Source organism: Notolepis coatsorum, assembly GCF_963971535.1.
Source record: "Notolepis coatsorum genome assembly, chromosome: 9".
Classification (NCBI taxonomy): domain Eukaryota; kingdom Metazoa; phylum Chordata; class Actinopteri; order Aulopiformes; family Paralepididae; genus Notolepis; species Notolepis coatsorum.
In genome coordinates, this window is record NC_140173.1 from 59,357,683 (window position 1) to 59,368,860 (window position 11,178).

An 11,178-nucleotide genomic window follows, 5' to 3' on the forward strand; every position below is an offset into this window, starting at 1 on the left:
CTTAGGGAACGCCTGGACAGTTAGCCTAGCTTAACTTCATCACTGGAAGTGGGGCAGACATCTAACCTAGTTCACTACAGTCAGGAAATATACTCCAAATACAATCAAAATACAACTCCCAAACGTTCCCGTAAACATGTTGTGACCTGTGTATTTACCACGTCTCCCAGTCACACAAGTCACACAAGTCTCCCAGTCACACAAGTCACACAAGTCTCCCAGTCACACAAGTCACACAAGTCTCCAAGTCACACAAGTCACACAAGTCACACAAGCCCAAGTCTCCAAGTCACACGAGTCACACAAGTCTCCAAGTCACACAAGTCTCCCAGTCACACAAGTCTCCAAGTCACATGAGTCACACAAGTCTCCAAGTCACACAAGTCTCCAAGTCACACAAGTCACACAAGTCCAAGTCTCCAAGTCACACGAGTCACACAAGTCTCCAAGTCACACAAGTCTCCAAGTCACACAAGTCACACAAGTCCAAGTCTCCAAGTCACACGAGTCACACAAGTCTCCAAGTCACACAAGTCACACAAGTCCAAGTCACACGAGTCACACGAGTCACACAAGTCTCCAAGTCACACAAGTCTCCCAGTCACACAAGCCCAAGTCTCCAAGTCACACGAGTCACACAAGTCTCCAAGTCACACAAGTCTCCAAGTCACACAAGTCACACAAGTCCAAGTCTCCAAGTCACACGAGTCACACAAGTCTCCAAGTCACACAAGTCTCCCAGTCACACAAGTCTCCAAGTCACATGAGTCACACAAGTCTCCAAGTCACACAAGTCTCCAAGTCACACAAGTCACACAAGTCCAAGTCTCCAAGTCACACAAGTCACACAAGTCTCCAAGTCACACAAGTCACACAAGTCACACAAGTCCAAGTCACACAAGTCACACAAGTCTCCAAGTCACACAAGTCACACAAGTCTCCAAGTCACACAAGTCTCCAAGTCACACAAGTCACACAAGTCACACAAGTCCAAGTCACACAAGTCACACAAGTCACACAAGTCTCCAAGTCACACAAGTCACACAAGTCTCCAAGTCACACAAGTCTCCCAGTCACACGAGACTCATGTGACTGGGAGACTCGTGTGACTTGTGTGACTGGGAGACGGGGTAAACACACAGGTCACAACATGTTTACAGGAACGTTTGGGAGTTGTATTTGGAGTATATTTCCTGACTGTAGTGAACTAGGCTAGATGTCTGCCCCACTTCCAGTGATGAAGTTAAGCTAGGCTAACGGTCCAGGCGTTCCCTAAGCCCAAAGCATGCAGAGAGACGAAAAAGGTATGCATCTTCTTGTCCAACTCCAGGGAAGATGTTAAATAAGCTAATTTCACAAAATGTTGGAGTTTTCCTTTAAGCGTTTCAATTGGCCAGCCAAACATGTTATCTGTGTACATGTAATATTGTACTAATTGTGTATTTATTAATGAGGTAAGTTATGCCCCGAAATCCGACGTTAGAGTCAGTGTGTCAATATAGTTACTGCACTTTAGCTTTGTAGGGCAGTATGGTTATGCTGTTAAATGAAGTAGTGGTATTGCAATGGCACCATCTCCGTCTGGAGAGAGAAGACATTTGCGCTTGATATAGCGAAGTTTACCTATCCCTATATCTTCTTGCAAGCCACTGACCTTGTATGTACCAATGTATGATGATTCACAGGGATACATGTAGTATGGCTGTTTGTGTCTGTACTTTCTGTAAATTATATATACCTCTTCCTCTGATTTAAGAATATTCTCTACTAATGCAAATCCATCTCCAACCTCAATACAATTGTCTCCTTTCTTTGTGGACAAAGTAAACCGATGAGTGGAGACCTTCCTGTACTGTTGTGAAGAAGTAAACTGTGGGGGGACAGGCCCATCAGTGTGAATATTACACAAAATTGGATCATCTGTGGGACATGGGGATCCAACATGTGGAATTTCAGACAACCTTTTCACTACCTGTTGTAGAGGCTGATGTGGCTTGCGTAGAAGATGCTTAATTTGTCCAAGATAGTTCTCAAAAGGGAATCCTGAGATATTATCTAGAGTGCCAAACTTCCTGTATTCCTCAGCCAAATGAATAAGCTGGTGTACATTGTACACAATTTCACCTCTTCCATACACTGTCCCAAAGTGTTCAACAAAAGAAACCATCAACTTGTGCGCAAAGGCCAACATTTCCTCAGAAATACTAGGGGACAGCAACAAGTACATTCCAACAGAAAACAACATGAAGTTGTCATACAGCTCACTGGGGAGGGAATCCTTCAAAACAACAGGACCCCAATACAACATGAAGGATCGCAACTCAGTAGCTTTCCAGCGATCTAACTCTGACAGTTCCCTTGGTTTACGGTTAAATTCACAAGGCATGTAGGGACGTAGCTTTAGCAGTTTACCTGAAATGGCTTGTACAGTTTTGGAAGGGACCCTTGTTGCCAAATTCTTCCCCTTTAACCATATATTAAGCAGTTTCCTTGTAACTCCGAGACAACAGAGATGCATGTAATCAGTTGGAAACATAGAAACCATCTTAACTAAACCTGTTAAAGGGCTCGTCCCATTGTGATGTGCCTCATCAACCATGTCTGAGAAACTGGAGTCTGTCCTAAGTCTGACTTTTGTTTCAGGATATGTCATTTTATTTCTCCATACACCCTCCTGAAAACACTTGTCACAACCAGAATAGCCATTAAATGCCTTGGTCTGCTTAATATAAGCTCTAGCCGGGGCATCACAAATGAAAGAAGAAATCTGTACATCAAATTGCTTGTCATTATAAATAATGCCATTAGACTACATTCTGAAGATCTTTGACAAACTGCTCTAGGTACTCAAAAACACTCTTTGGCTTGCCTAGACCACAAAAAATGCCAACAACAAATGGGGACTTTGTGTAGTCACATTTGAGACTTCCAAGTATGGGCCAAAACTGAAGTTTAGAACTTTTGAATAAAGGTAAACCATCTATATTAAACTGTAAATTAAGAGTTGTCAGAGTTGCCGGTAAAATCAAACATGCCAACCGTGAAAGCACCCCTTTGACTAAACCAAAATGATAATATTCTCCCCCTTCAATCTTAGTGGTAGGCACATGTTTTTGTGTTCCTAGCAATGTTCTTCCATCTTTAGGAAGGGTGGGGTGAAACATCTTCAAAAAGGACAGCAAAGATGATAGTGCAACCAGAGAGACTGAATAGGATGTTGCCCAATATTTTAAACTTGTCATGAGGAAATCTTCATTATGCTCATCACTGTCAAAGACATGTTCAGGTTCAATTTCGTCATCCCCAGCTATACTTTCAAAATGTGCATTTGACTCACCTGGTGAGTCAATATTTTCACTTTGATCACTGATAGTTAGTGGTCTGTTTAGTGGCAAGTCTGAAGTTGATAAATCTAGTGGCAAGTCTGATCTAGTTGTTAAATCTAGTGGCAAGTCTGTCTTTGGTAAATCGAGCAGGCACTCAGTATAGGCTGTGACAGGATCTGTGTTCTCTAAAGAGTGATGGTTTGTCCTTGAATTAGCAGCAACAATTAACTTATAATCAGTGAGGATAGCCTGCTCTGTCTCTCTCACTAATTTGTTGACTCTACGTCTTTTAGCCCGAGAATAAGATGACATAGTGATGAGGTGCTGTAGTCAATGTAATGGTACATACATTGTGCTATTTACTTGGCTAGAACAGGTCTTTGCTTCAATTGCTGCAACGTGCGGCTTCTTGAAACTGGTACGTGATTCTGGAAAAAGAAAGAAAAAAGGGGGGAGGGTCGACATTAATGTGCTGCATTGCAATGTGCAGGGTGAAACGCTTGCATAATTCTACATTTTGATCAATATCAAGAGAGTCCATTATTATATTATTGTTATATTGTTCATTAGAAAATACCATGTATATAACCAAACGTCTAACTATATAGTCAATGTAATGGTACATAAATTGTGGTATTTACTTGGCTAGAACAATTAAGTCTTTGCTTCAATTGCTGCAACATGCGGCTTCTTGAAACTGGTACGTGATTCTGGAAAAAAAAAGAAAAAAGGGGGGAGGGTCCTGATTAATGTTCTGCATTGCAATGTGCAGGGTGAAACGCTTGCATAATTCTACATTTTGATCAATATCAAGAGAGTTCATTATTATATTATTGTTATATTGTTCATTAGAAAATACCGTGCATATAACCAAACGTCTAACTATATACTATCTGTATGTCATGCATGTCCCTCCCTATGCCATAAATGTCATCATGTGTATGTCATAAATGTCACTATGAATTGAAAATGGGGGACCCTGATGTAAACGAGACAAAAACGTCTTTCTCTGGTCTGCATCCCCTTAACAATTGTGTGTATTGAGCCATATTGTATTGTACCCCTTCTGCAATCTGTTAAATAAAGTTTTCATTCATTCATTCAACATTAGCAGGACCAGTGGCACGCCAAACAGCCTGCAAACTACCTGGCGTTCTATCGCCATGCTCTAAGACAAACTCTAACCTTAACCAACTTAGAAAGAGTGCCTAAGCTTAAAGGGGAGATGAAGCATATAGCGATATAAACATAGTCATAGCATCAAATTAGTATTTAGATAAGCCACAGAAAAAAATCACGTTATAAAAATAAGCAGTTTCTAAGAAAAAACGATTTGTTATGTGAAGCGCTTTATCAACATGGGCGCCGCCATTTTGTTTGGTGACATCACCGTCGCGGTGCATTTAGCTAGCTGGCTACCTAGCCGCAGCCGGGATTCAAAGCCAACTAACCGGCTAACCCAGCTCGCTAAATACTGCATGTAGCTAGCAGAACTGTAAAATTAGTTTGAACAGCCATACAAAAAGAAACACGCGGTCCCGTTGTCTGGTAGGCAACGTTGCATTTACGGATCCACGTGTTTACTAGGCCAGCTAGCGCGTGCTTCCTTGACTACTTCCTGTTCACCCAATAAGCATGCTTTTGATTGGCTGAGTCGCACAACGTCATTCAGTACCAACGCACGCAATTGGACCACGCAATTTCTATTCGTTTGGCGCTAGAATATTTACATCGAAATAACTTAAACAACCGTACGATTCCACTTGCACACTCTCCAGAGTTATATTAAGCACATGCTAACGAATATTCATGAATATTTATCTTAGTTGACGTATATATATATTTACCTACCAAACTGCAGCATAAGCACATGCACAACGCCGTCAAGATCCACTGGTCACACTCACAATAACGTTATTTTTCACAGAACACAGTTAAGATAAAAGTAATATAGCCAAAACTTACTGTAAAGCACTCAGTAGAATCAAATCCGGGGGAACCAGACGTGCTGTTCTGTTGCCATGCAGTTCACATTGAGAGAGTGCTCAGCTGCATGCTGGGACGTACCATATCTGTTTAAATTGGGGGGGGGAATTCGGATCGGTCCAACGTAATGACGACAAACAGCATACGTTGAACAGCATACGTTGATTCAACATTTATTAGATATTGGCATTTCAATCATTAAAATGCAACCACAAAACAATATTGATTCAATGATATGTTTTCAACATTAGTCAATTGCTTCAGTGGTTAATGGGTGATTCACCATCAATCGTCGACCTTAACCAAAAATCAAGCATTTTGACCATAAATCAACATTGAATTAACACCTTTTGCTATCTGGGCTATGAGCCATATCGGCTGATACACTGCCGATACTGTTTTTTTGTCACTATTATTAGGTCAATTTACATTACAGAAGGCATTTGTTACATCTGTCTCAGACACTTTGTTATAGTTCCACACTGCCGACATGTTTTAGGTTAGTTAGTTCGTTAGGGAACCGCTCCCGCCTACCTCCGGTCAATGGTCTCTAACTACACACCCTCAAGACCCCTACGCTCTGCATCTTCTGGCCGCCTCAGACCTACTCCTATCCAAGCTCCCGGAGGGTCATCAAAGAGAAGCCGCCTATTCTCAGTCCTTGCCCCACAATGGTGGAATGAACTACCCATCCCAGTTAGGACAGCCGAATCCCGTCCAATCTTTCGCCGTCGACTAAAGACTCACTTCTTCAACCACTATCTGAAATGATAAAAAAAAAAAAAAAAAAAAAAAATCTAACCCTGACTAACCTTACTGTCATGCACTTGTCCTAATAAATTAACCTACACTGTAACACGCAACACTTGATGAACATTGTTACTCAGCTGATAGAGTTGTACCCTTCTTGCTGTCTTGTCGTACAGAACTTGTAAGTCGCTTTGGATAAAAGCGTCAGCTAAATGACTAAATGTAAATGTAAAATGTAAATGTTAGTTAGCATGCAACGATGACACCAACTCGGCTGGGAATTGGCTCACATTTTTTGCATCATCAATCAGTTTTCGCAATCGGCGACTAATCAAATCAAATCAAATGTATTTGTCGAGCCCGAGATCACATGGAATTGCCCCCATGGGCTTTATAAGTCAAGAAGAAACATCAAAAATAAAAAAACAGTTGTTAAAAAAAAAGAAAAAAGAAGAAACATCACAATAGATCCAGAACAAAAAACACCATAAATCCATATACAGTATGTGTAGCACTTGTGTCACCTACTTGTAACAGCTGTTTGCCACGGGCACAGTTCTAGGTACAAAACGAGGAGAGGAGAAATATGCACAATTTAAGAATAGTGGACCAGAGACAGAATTATAACAATAACCGGTGTTTATTCAATGCGCACTAGCTAGACATACATAATACATACGTAAACGGTAGTGGTGAAGTATCCCTTTAGGTTCTTTCAATAACCTCTCCTTTAAGGAGGGTTAGTTCGATATCAATTCCTAGATTGATTAGATCAACACATTAGGTTTGGTTCAGACGTCTCTGAGGTTATCTCTAGCTAAAAGCTAGGTTCAAGATTGGATATTGGATGTATCCTTTTATCACCAGTAAACTCTATTTCAGTTCATCATTTCAATGGGTAAATGTTTAAACATATCAATTTAAACCTTTAAATGTGCAGGGAACGCAAATACCTTACTAGGTGAAATGCTCCTTTAAACTCTTCCTTTGAAGGTGTAACACAACAAAAGTACCAAATGGAATATTCTAGGTTATGGGAATGCAAATACCTTATTAGGTGAAATTATCCTTTAAACCTTCTTTCTTTACAGGAGAACCATCAGTGATTCAACTATAATCAATGTCATCAATGGGAATCAAGTATCTTATTGGGTACATTGACCCTTTAACTCGTCCTCTTTACAAGAGAACATCAGTAGATCAGGTATCTTACTGGGCGTATTTACCCTTTAAGTATCCCTTCTTATAGGAGAATATCAATAGTTCAAGTATCTTATCAGTGGTTCAAGTATCTTACTGGGTGTAATTTTAAGTCTCTCTTCTTGATTCTAGTGTACCCATAACAAATTAAATCAAATCAAATACAAAATACAATATCAACGTAACAAAAGGTGAACAGGGTCGAAGCCTTTGGAATGTCCTTGTGTTCTCGTTCAATCAGTTCAATCCGTGGAAGTTCCTATAATTCAAGTTGAGTCAGTTCAATCCTACCGGAGTGTTGAGGTAACAGGAGTTGGGCAACAGGGGTATTTGAATCAGGCTGGCATTAGCCTTGAGCTATATCAGGGGTTCAGTGGGTTGGCTCGCCATCTTGCATCGTCCGGCACACCGCCTCGTCCCCTCGTAGGCACACGTGGTGATGGGTGGTCTGGACTCCTGGAACTGCTCCCAGGGTGGAACGGGGTGCTACAAAAACCTGGCCTGCTTGTGAGCAGGCATTCAGAAAATAAAAGCTATTTACCATCTTTTATCGCTTCATCATCTTTTCATTGCTTTCAGAATGAATAATCAATCAGGCTACTTTTAGCTATGCTAAGCTAAAGTAGGTTGTCTCATCCCAGCACGTGGGATCATATGCCACATGCTAATTTAGGCTAAAGTGTGCTAGCATATGTAACATTCCCCACGTTCATATAAAACTCTCAAAAACATTCAAAATGTATATAGACCTTGTTCTTAACGTACAGCATATCAATACAATTATAAGTACTTCTCAAATGGTTCCTTCCTAGTTTTCATTTACGAATGAGCTACGTTATTTAGCTTGTAGCATTATTAGCTTGTAGCATGGAGCTAACCGTTTTGCGTATTTGACAATGAACAGCACAATGTTGATGAAACTCACCAAAACCGCAGGTTACTTTAACTGCAACGCTTCTTCGGTTTTGCAACTGGGGGAATCTTTTATAACTGTTTGATAACTGTTTTTATCATGCTATTATGTCGTTATCCAGCAACGTTATCAGCTCTGTTCAAGTGCGTGTTGAATCTACAGGGATTGTGTCTGCATCTGCGCAGTAGCAAGACTTGCGCGCCGTAAAGCAAAACGTGGCTGTCGCGACATCTATTTCACTCACGTCATCTCACGTCATCTCACGTCATGACGCAATTAAAGGCTAATGCTGTAATTCAAAGGGACTTGGTACCCAATAATATTAACTACTTATGTTCCTACATAATAGCCTTAACTATTTATGTTCTTATTCAATGGCATTAACTATTTATGTTCTTATAACTTAAATAGTTATTAATCTGAAACCTGGGTTACATCCTCCCCTTCTATCCTAATGCACTTCCCTGTGCATATTATCCCAGGACTACATTATCACAATCCTATGGGGTTCTGGGGAGTCGGAGTCATCTAAAGAGTCTGCTATTACTGAGCTTAGACTCTGGAATAGTGACTGGATTATCGTTACTAGTGGGTTTCCTAGTCTGGGATAAGTCAGGACTTTTGGAGGTTCTCTGTCTTGTCGACCTTCTTGGGGGTTCATCTCTGACATCTCTTTCCTCTTCTCTTTCCACATTGCCTTGGACATTCTCCTGTCCATCTCTGACATCTCTTTCCTCTTCTCTTTCCACATTGTCTTGGACATTCTCCTGTCCATCTGGTTCGGTTTCTGGTTCATTCATGTTAGTATTGTTCTCCTCTCAACTCATAACTGGTAAGGTCTTCTCAGGTAGGTTGTTCTCTTCCTGATCCATGTCAGGTAAGTGTTTTTCCCGATCCGCTGTATCTGGGTCAGGTAAACTGCCTTCAGTAGGTCTCACTGCGGATGGGATAGTCTTGTTCAGTGTCGTCGGGTCATCAGTTGTCCCTGGAGCTCCCTCAGGAAGAATGACTGCGTCTGAGGGGTCTTGCTCGACAGTGGGCACTGGAAAGGGTTGTGTTTCCACCACTAGACCTCCATGGCCATAGTGATAAGTGAGATCAAGATAGTCATCATCTGGGTCTTCTTCATCTTCTGATTCATTCAAGCTTTCTTCTCTTGGGCTCTGTCGAGTTCTTGGTCGCTTAGGTTTGTCTTTTACAGTAGGTCCATCTTCCTCAGGGGTAGTAGGAAGGAATCCGCAAGGTAGCAGTAAGTCTCGGTGGAGCGTTCGTAGTGGACCATCTCTGGTTTCAGGTCTCAATACATAGACTGGGACATTTCCAGTTTGTTTCACTACAATGTAGATATCTGCTTCCCACCGGTCTGCTAGCTTGTGCTTGCCTCTGATGCGGACGTTTCTGACGAGAACCCTGTCACCTTCCTGCAGGGTAGACTCAACAACTCGTTTGTCGAATCTTGCTTTGTTACGGTCCGCCGTCTTCTTTGCATTTTCTGTAGCTACTCTGTAACTTGCTTCAAGGTGGGATCTCAGACTGCGGACATACTGCGAGTGTGAGCCTGGCTGGTAGTTGACAGGTAAGTTGAAGGCTATGTCCACAGGCAACCTTGGCTGTCGCCCGAACATCAGCTCATACGGGGTGAATCCAGTAGTGTCGTTCTTAGTACAGTTGTAGGTGTGTACTAGAGGTTTGACGTAGTCTCGCCAATGGCTTTTCTTCTGATTCTCTAGGGTGCCCAGGATATTAAGCAGGGTCCTGTTGAAGCGTTCAACTGGGTTTCCCCTTGGATGGTACGGGGTAGTTCGTATCTTTTTGATGCCGGCTAGCTCACACAGCTCTCTAATTGTGCGGGACTGGAAATCCGCACCTTGGTCGCAGTGGAGTTTCTCTGGGATACCGTAGTGGACAATGAAGTGGTCCCATAGGCATTTAGCGACTGTCCGCGCTTTTTGATTTGCGGTAGGGATCGCTATTGCGTATTTCGTAAAGTGGTCCGTAATGACCAAGATGTCTTTTGTGTTACTGGAGTCTGGTTCCAAGCTGAGAAAGTCCATGCACAGCAACTCGAGTGGTCATGTGGCTGTGATGTTCACCAACGGGGCAGCTTTCTCTTGTGGAACTTTACGCCGTACACATCAATTGCAGGTCCTGATATTTGTCTCTACTTCAGCTGACATTTTGGGCCAATAGAATCGCTTTCGGACGAGGTCTAGGGTTCAGTCCACGCCCATGTGGCCCATGTCATCGTGAAGGCTCTTTAAGACCATAGGTCTCAGGTCTTCAGGCAGCACAAGTTGATGATGGGTCTGTGCGCCTTCTTGTCTCTTCCGGTACAGGACTCCGTCCAATACTTCTAACCGGTTCCACTCTCTTAGTAGAAGGTAAAGTTCTGGGATTTCCTTTCTGAGTGTCGGTGGAGGTTTCTCCCCTGACTCAACAAGCTGTAGTACTTGAGGAATACAGGTGTCGGCTCTTTGCTTTTCTCTCATTTCGGCTGGAGTTATCAGCGGAACGACGGGTAGGCCACCCAGCTGATCTTCTCCTTGGAAGCTGTCTGGGATTGCACTTGGGTGGAGGGCAAGTGATACCACCAATGCAATGCTGGATGGTGTCTCCTTAGAGCCGTTGTCGATCACTTCACAAACTAAGTGTCTTTCGCAGATGGCTCTAATGATGTCTTCACTCATGTTTGCATGCTCTGGTTCAGGGAGGTGTCTTTTCACAAACTGTTGTATTCTTTCCATCTCTTTTCTCGATATTGAGTCATCAGCTGGTCTGCTGTGTGGTCGTCTGGACAGCCCATCAGCATCTTGATTCTGTTTTCCAGCTCTGTATTGCAGCTGGAAATCGAAGGTTGATAGATCGGATAACCATCTGTAGCTTGCGGCATCAAGCTTAGCAGTGGTCAGGACATATGTCAGTGGGTTGCTATCAGTGACAGCGAGAAATTGTCTTCCGTAGAGGTAATCCTGGAACTTCTCAGTTACCGACCATTTTAAGGCA